A 9,509-nucleotide genomic window follows, 5' to 3' on the forward strand; every position below is an offset into this window, starting at 1 on the left:
AGTATTTGATAAATGAGTCTTTAAAACTATATTATTGTGCTGTGAGAACTTTGAGAGACTGTTGTCACAGTAATGAGGAATGTCACTATCCACAGTCATTTTTCCCTTATCCCACTAAAATTAAAACATATGAGGACATGGCTTGAAAGGATAGCAAACACTGGCATTTGTTTTTATTATCTCTCAAAATCTAAACAGAAAAGCTACTTCTCTTATCAATCAATCAAAAATTATTAATAAAATATATTTGACTTAGTTGATGATATGGAATATCAATTTCAGTGTCCTAGCTGCTTTTCATTGTTGATGGGTTGAGTGTTCCCCTTAAATAACACATTTCTATTGGGTGATACTAATTATTGTAGATAATGTTTTTTAAATAAAATTATTACAGCCATTAGTTCTCTCTCTTCTCCTCCCCCCCAAACTGGTCTCCTCCATTTTCTTCTGGCTCTGCTTCCTTTTCCCTTCTACCTTCTTTCTCGAATTCTTTTGCTTATCTATCATTCATTCATTTAATCTATATTTACTAGCACTTAAAGCTTCTTTAGAAGCTTCCATACTTCTGCCAAGATGGCAGAATAGGAACTGCTCTGGAGCACAGTTCCCAGTGAGAACAATGCAGAAGGCAAGTGACCTCGGCATTTCCAATCGAAGTACCAGGTTCACCTCAATAGAACTGCTTGAACAGTGAGCATAGCCTATGGGGGGCAAAGTGAGGCAGGGTGGAGCACTGACTCACCTGGGAAGTGCAACTGGCTGGAGGATGTCCCTCCTACCCAACAGAGGCCATTGGGGAACTTCTAAAGCCACTCCTGAACTTCAGTTCAGATACTGCACTTGTCCCATGGTCTTTATATCCCGCATCAGGAGATTTTAGCTGGGCCAACAAGCGCTGTGGCTGACCAGTATGAATCTAAGAGGCCACTTCAGCCAGTGACATGAGTTTTCAGCACAAATCTCAGTGGCCATTTTGGCTGGCACCTGGAACGCCTGCAAGACAGAGCCTCCCGCTCCCCAGAAAAAAAGGGGAGCTGAAGGCAGGGAGCCAAGTGACCTTGAGTGGCAGGTGTCCCACAACAAAGACCAGCCAACTGAAGCACACTGGCATGACAGTTTTACAGTCAGCAGAACAGTTTGAGCTCAACCCGCGATGATGGAGCTCGGTGAGTGGAAGGGCATCCGTCAATGCCAAGGCACTTCTAACCTTACCTGTGTAAACAAAAGCAAAGTTTACACAGCATCTGGACTGAGCCCACAGCAGCTCAGCAGTGCCTCTACAGGCAGATTGCGACTAGACTCCCTCCTTGCTGAGCAGGACACCTCTGACAAAAAGGCAGCAGCACATCAGAGACTTATAAATAAACCCCATCTTCCAGGGACAGAGCACCTGGGAAAGGGGTAGCTGTGACTTATGCTACAGCAGACTTAAACGTCCCTGCCCAGCAGCTTTCAGTGGAGCAATGAAGCTCCCAGCACACTTGAGTTCAGATAAGGGAGAGACTGACTCCTCAAGTGGCTCACTGACCCCAATATATCCAAAAGGATACCTCATAGAGGAGAGCTCTGGCTGATATCTGGTGGGTACCCTTCCGGGATGAAGCTACCAGAGAAAGGAACAGGCAGCAATCCTCGCTATTCTGCAGCCCCACAGATGATTCCCAGGCAAACATAGCCTCCAGTGGACCTCAAGTAGTCCTATAGCAGAGAGGCCTGTTAGAAGAAAAACTAAAAAAAAAAAAAAAAAAAAAAAAAAAAAAAAAAAAAAAAAAAAACAGAAAGAGAGAGAAAGACGTAGCTTCAACATCAACAGAAAGAATATCCACTCAGAGATCCCATCCAAAAGTCACAAACTTCAAAGACCAAACTTAGAAAAGTCCACAAAGATTGGAAGAAAAAAATACACGAAAAATGAAATCGCCACAGACCAGAACGACTCTCCTCCTCCAAGGGATCACAACTCCTAACCAGCAAGGGAACAAAACTGGATGGAGAATGAATTTGATGAATTGACAGAATCAGGCTTCAGAAGATGTGTAATAACAAACTTCTCTGAGATAAAGGAACATGTTCTAACCTAATGCAAAGAAGCTAAAAACCTTGAAAAAAGGTTAGATGAAATGCTAACTAGAATAATCAGCTTAGAGAAGAACATAAATGACTTCACGGAGCTGAAAAACACAGCACAAGAACATTGGGAGAAGTGCCTCATGTAGGTGATGAGGGGATGCAGGCAGCAAACCACCATGACATGTGCTTACCTATGCCTCAATCCTGCAAGATCTGCACATGCACTTCAGAACTTAATTACAAAAAAAAAAAAAAAAAAAAAAAAAAAAAAAAAAAATTCCTGACCATGGGAAGGGAAATCGGAAAAAGTGAAGAGAAATAGATCACGATCCCCAAGGATTCTCCTTTACTTTCAGGGAAGCAACGGTGTACAATAATAAAAATGAGGATTATCTGTCCCCAACTAGGAGCCTTCCTCTCTGGAAGCTTTCCTGAGAGCCAATTTCAACATTGGGTACTAATTCCCTGAGTCTAATCTTATAAAGAAAGTCTTTCTAATCCTATGTTGGAAAGACATGGAAGAACAAGGGGCATAATTAATAAAATTTGAACTGGAATTTATTTCCTAATGAAGTTTTAAAAACAAACAATTTCAAGGTAACTAGAGCTTTGTTTTACTGAGCTCTTCTAAGTATTATAATATGTTACAAGATAGTGAGTCATCAAATTAGAATGAATAATTTAGTTCCTCTGACTTAAGTGCTTCAGAATATAGGAGAATGAATACATTTAATATTTATAGTCTTCACCTCTGAGATATGTGTAATCTTTACAAATATGAGTAACATACTAAAAATATTATATAGAAAAATGTTACAGTACACAAATGCAAAATTAAAAGTGACATAGAAGATAAATACTATGAATCCTTGCCTAAATATATATTTTCTTCAAATTAGAATACTGTTAAAGTGTGTTCTATAATCTCCTGTTAAACTGAAACATTTGATGACAATCCATGTATATGAACATCATCAGTTCATTGTGAAGAAAAAAAAAAAAATAAGAGAGAAAAGAAAACCAAAAACTGGCAAATGAAAAATCTTACAACTACTGGATCTATTCTGTGTATTTTTATGTGTCTTGGGTGATGTTTATAAATAAAAAAGCTCTCTAATTGGCTTTAAAATAATGAATGTTTAAATAAATTATTTTTTTCAGAAAAATTAAAACTCTAATACCTTTTACTTCACATGACTTTAGTAATATTTGAGAAATAAAGACAGTTTTAAAGTTTATTGGTAAAATAAAGACATTAGCTCTAAATTAGGCAGGTCAGATATTAGGTTTGTAAAATGCTTTAAAGTAATAAACTGCTTTTTTTGACTTTTAAAATTTGTTCAACTTACCTGCTTTGGAGTCACTAGATTCTCGGTAAGGTCTGGGAACATGTGGAGTTAGCCATGCTCCCTGGCTATGCTTTAAAAAGTCAGACTTTACATGCACTTGTGTCTGGTGTCCTAGGCTTCATACTTAGTACAAAATTAAAATCACTTACCTGCCAGGTGTTTCACAAAAAAAAAAAAAAAAAAAAAAAAAAAAAAAAAAAAAAATTGCTAAGAGCTAACATAGTAACATGTAATTGAAACTAATGAAAAACTTTTACATGGAAGCTTTGTGGAAAAAGTGAAATGTGCTTTCAGTAAAACATTATAAGGCATTAGAATGTAAATTTTTGCTTCATTCAGAAGGTTAAAAATTGTTTTGACTTAAATAGAATGAAGCTAAAGGTTTGAGCAAGTTGTGGAAGGTTTGTGAACTAGTCATCTTGTAAAAGAAACACCGTGTGAACACACTGGCTAAATTTAAAGGAGTATTGTTCAGTTTTTCCATAAATTGAACATTGGAATAAAAACACAACAGGGTTTTCTTAGAGCACTAATTTTGTTTAATACAAATTTGTAAAAGGTTATCAAAAGCTTATAAGAATTTCAACTTATAGTCAAACTGATGAAGACTGGATGAATTCATCTTTAAGGTTTTATTAAAAATTTGAGTTGACATTAATAGTACACTAATGCAAGAGAGAAATTTGGCTTTCTTTCTTGAATATGATTTTAACATAATATTAAAGAATAAAAAAGATTTCTGTCTCTCCTCAAACAAATTACAGGAAAAAGAAGGGAAAGACGCACATTGCTTGAAAAACTGTCTTCTATCAATGAGTAAAGGCTTTTGCCTTTAAACATTTTTTGAGTTACCATTTTGGCTAAATAAATGACTTACTGTGACCTGGCATTCCATTTTATATCAAATGTTTTAGGCCTTTAGTATATTTATATCAATATTAATATATTTGATACACTTCCCCAAATCCAATTTTATCTTCAAAATTAAGTCTTTTTGACTTCTTAATTTGGAATGCAAAAGAGGGCACTGAAAAATCGAAAAGAGAAATATATGGAATTACTTGACATATTTTTACATAAGGAGCACTGTCAAAATAAGAAATATTTTACCTTTTTCAGATTATATTGTAATCAATATTGATATATGTTTGAAAATTGTATGAAATTCCTAAAATTCCAATAGGTCAAAAGATATGCTATCAATTATATTGTTTCCATGATAAACTGTAGACCACAGAAATGTACAAATTTTCTTTTCAATCATGTAACTATAAGTATTTAACAACGTTTTCACACTTAACTGCTTAATACTAACGCAGTTTCTGAAAACTTCACAAGCACAAAATGTCCTAGAATATGGTGTCTTTTAGGAGGTTCCTGAAATAATGGAAAGTCAATGAAAAAGAGCTCTTGAATACAGATTTCTGGAAACTTTAGAATCACATCATTTCTCAAATAATCCCAAATACTTAAGGACTGTGTAAGATTTCCTGGAATTTTAATGAAAAGACTTATTTGTTTTTAAAACTCCTACCCAAATAGAAGAAAAATTAATTCAATACCAAGAAAACACTTTGTCAGACTGTCATTCTTAATCAGCTGTCATTCTAAATTGTTTATATATACAGTTTGAATGAACTCCATGATCTAAGTCAAGTTACCTATGACAACCCATCAGTAACAACTACTATGAACCTAAATTGGAGAAACAACTGATATTTAAATGGATATAAGTTCAAAGTTAAGCATGGACTCATGGAGAACCAAGACAGCTGCCTTGTCCTTCCTGGGTCCATACTTAAAGTTCCTCTTAAAGGAGAACTAGAAACCATTGCTCAAAGAAATAAGAGAGGTCACAAACAAATTTTTAAAATCCATGCTCATGGATACAAAGAATCAATATTATAAAAATGGCCACATAGTCAAATTAATTTACAGATTCAATGTTATTCCCATCAAGCTACCATTGTCTTTCTTAAGAGAATTGGCTAAAACTACCTTTAATTTCATATGGGATGAAAAAAGAGCCTGCATAGCCAAGCAAAAAGAATAACGCAGGAAACATCACACTACCAGACTTCAAACTACATTATCAGCTTACAGTAACCAAAACAGCATGGTACTGGAACCAAAACAGATATATGGACCAATGGAACAGAATAGAGGCCTCAAAAATAATGCCACACATCTACAACCATCTGATCTTTGACATACAAGACCAAATAAATAAATAAATAAATAAATAAATCGAAAATAAACCAATGGGGAATAGATTCCCTATTTAATAAATGGTGTTGGGAAAACTGGCTAGCCATTTGCAGAAAACTGAAACTGGACCCCTTAATTACACCTTACACAAAAATTAACACAAGATGGATTAAAGCCTAAAACAGAAGACCAGCATGGCAGATTTCCTGAATATCCTGCTATTACACCATCTCCTCTGAAGGGAGACAGAATTATTTTACTCATTTAAGAGATTGCATTAACTGAGAAAGAGGTATCTCTCTACTGTGCTACTATTATACACTGTATATCCTTCTCTCATGATATTCATCTTGCCTTCTTGTGATTGTTTATCTTTGAACTCTCGCATTAAATTCTTAGATCTTTGGGGAAAGGGAACAATTAGAAAAAATTTCCAGGACTGAGGACAGTAACCAAAGTCAACTGTGTTGTATTTGTATAGTAAATATTTCATAAATTCACAACTGAATGGAGAAAGGAAGAAGTAATAAAGACATAAATTACAAACTTTAAAAAAAAAAAAACAGAAGACCTAAAATTATAAAAACCCTAGAAAAAAACCCTAGGCAATACCATACAGAACATAGGCATGTGCAAAGACTTTATGACTAAAACACTAAAAGCAATGGCAACAAATGTCAAAATTGACAAATGAGATCTAATTAAACTAAAAAGCTTCTGCACAGAAAACTAAAATGAAACAAAACAGATCTATCATCAGAGTGAATGGGTAACCCACGGAATGGGAGAAAATGTTTGCAATCAATCCATCTGACAAAGGGCTAATATGCAGAATCTATAAAGAACTTAAGTTTACCAGAATAAAACCAACTCCATCAAAAGGTAGGTAAAGAATATAAACAGACACTCCTCTAAAGAAGACATTTATGAAGCCAACAAACACATAATGAAAAGCTCATCATCAGTTGTCATTTCAGAAAAACAATTATTGGAAAAGTCAGAAAACAACAGATGCTGGAGAGGATGTAGAGATATGGGAAATCTTTTCCACTGTTGGTGGGAGTGTAAATTAGTTCAACCATTGTGGAAGACAGTGTGGTGATTCCTCAACGATCTAGAAATAGAAATGCCATTGGACCCAGCAATCCCACTACTGGGTATATGCTCAAAGGATTATAAATCATTCTACAACAAAGACATATGCACACATATTTTCACTGCAGCATTGTTCACAAGAGCAAAAACTTGGAACCAACCCAAATGCCCATCAATAATAAACTGGATAAAGAAAGTGTCACACATATACACCAACAGCCATGAAAAAGAATGAGTTCATGTCCTTCTCAGGGACATGGATGAAGCTAGAAACCATCATTCTCAGCAAACTGACACAAGAACAGAAAACCAAACATCACATATTCTCACTCATAAGTGGGAGTTGAACAATGAGAGTACATGGACACAGGAGGGGAACATCACACTCCGGAGCCTGTCGGGGTTGGGCCTAAGGGAGAAATAGCATTAGGAGAAATACCTAAGGTAGATCATGGGTTGATGGGTGCAAGAAGCCCCCACGGTATGTGTATACCTATGTAACAAACATGCATGTTCTGCACATGTACCACAGAATTTAAAGCATAATAATAAGAAGAATAAGAAATCTACTTTTAATTATAAAGCTCTTAAAGAAAATCCTTTTGAATCTCTTACTACCACATCATAGCTGGGACAAACTGCTGATATTTTCAAAGTAACAAACATCAAACCAGAAAGAACTAGATTTAGGAACCAAACTCAGGTTGCTGTAGGGAACAGGGCAGAATGTTAGGATTGAAAGGTCACCACTGCTCCTTCAGTCTGGCCTTGGCTGGCAACCTTGGCTGGCAAAAGATGGCCTAATGTGGACAGAAACTCTTAGGCTAAAAAAAAAAAAAAAAAAAGGAATTTCTGCTCACTAGAAAATACATACATGGCAGCTACAAAGTTTTAGCCAATTCAGATGACTTGCTTCCCAAAATTTGGAATATTCCCTTGGATTTGACCAAGTCAGAAAGATATGGTCATACTTGATGAAAGAAAAGTGAAATAACAACAAAATCTAAAACATAAATAAAAAAAGTTAAGCAAAATTAAAAATGCACAATAAATATGATTACTGAGTGTTATAATATTAAGGAGAAATTAAAACCAAGTGGTTGGTAATCTTAACTTTTAGTCATTAAGGAAAAATTTTAAGACAAATCTCTAATTTAGCCACTTACCTGGAAATAAGGCTCAGGCTGATGACTGTTCTCTACCATCTTAGAAGTAGGAAAAAAATCACACTCACCTTTCCTGTCAGAAGCAAGCTGAGACTCAAGAAAGGAAGTGCCTGCTCTCCACCATCATGGAAGCAGAAAAACCTGTCTTCCTCACCGGAAATGAGAAAAACTTCACAAAAGGAGCTGTAAAGCAAAATCAACCTTAGCTCTGAACCAAATTTTGGGAGATCTGGGACTCTCCAGGGGGCAGAAGCTCCCAAACCTCAGCAAATTATCTATCATATTGGTTTGAACAATAAGGATAGCCCAGGTTGGTATCAAGCAATAATAACATTTATCAAAGGTCAGGGCCACATTTGTAATGTTATCTCTCTCTCTCTCTCTCTCTCTCTCTCTCTCTCTCTCTCTCTCTCTCTCTCTCTCTCTCTCTCTCTTGAGGCCGAGTCTCTCTCTGTTGCCAGGCCTCAGACTGGAGTGCAGTTGCGAGATCTCAGCTCACTACAACCTCTGCCTCCTGGGTTTAAGCAATTCTCTGGCCTGAGCATCCCAGGTAGCTGGGACTACAGGCGCATGCCTCCACGCCCAGCTAATTTTTTTGTTTGTTTGTTTGTTTTGTTATTTTTAGTAGGGACGGAGTTTCACTATGTTGGCCAGGATTGTCTTGACTTCTTGACCTCAAGATCCATCCGCCTTGGCCTCCTGAAGTGCTGGGATTACAGGCTTGAGCCACCGTGCCAGGCCCATGTCCTTCTCTTTTTATCTTTATTCGTTTAGCCTGTTTTGTCAGAAACTAGGATTGCAACACCTGCTTTTTTCTGTTTCCCATTTGCTTGAAGGATTTTTCTCCATTCATTTTGAGCCTATGTGTAGGAGTTCATGTGAGATTGGTCTCTTAAAGACAGCATACTCAAATGAGTCTTGGCTCTTTATTCATCTTGCTGCCCTATGTCTTTCAGTTGGAGCATTTAGCCCAATTGGTTAGCACTGATATATATGGATTAGATCCTGACATCACGCTCCTAATTGATAATTTCACAGACTTGTGTATGTGGTTGGTTTTTTAGCATCACTGATCTGTGTAATTCAGTGCATTTTTGTAGTGGCTGGTGATGATCTTTTCTTTCCATATTAATTTCTACTTTTAGGAGCTCTTGTAAGGTAGATCATTGGATAATGAATTCCCTCAGCATTTGCTTGCCTGAAAATGATCTTATTTCTCCTTCACTTATGACAGTTTTGCTGGCCTTGAAATTCTGGGTTGAAATTTTTTCTTTAAAAGTTGAATATCTCTTCTGGCTTGTAGGGTTTCAGCTGAGCAGTCCACTGTTAGTCTGAAGGGATTCCTTTTGTAGGTGACCTTGTCTTTCTCCCTAGCTGCCTTTGACAACTTTTATTTCATTTTGAGCTCGGAGAACCTGATGATTATGTGTCTTAGGGGTGTTCTTCCCGTGGCATATCTGAGGTTCTCCAGATTTCCTGAATTTGAATGTTGTTCTGTCATGCTAGGTTTGGGAAATTCTCATGAATGATATTCTGAGATATGTTTTCCAATTTGGTTCCATTTTTGTCATCTCTTTCAGGTACATTAATAAGGCATACATTTTGCCTTTTTACATAATCC

Source organism: Saimiri boliviensis (assembly GCF_048565385.1).
Source record: "Saimiri boliviensis isolate mSaiBol1 chromosome 19 unlocalized genomic scaffold, mSaiBol1.pri SUPER_19_unloc_4, whole genome shotgun sequence".
NCBI classification, from domain to species: Eukaryota; Metazoa; Chordata; class Mammalia; order Primates; family Cebidae; genus Saimiri; species Saimiri boliviensis.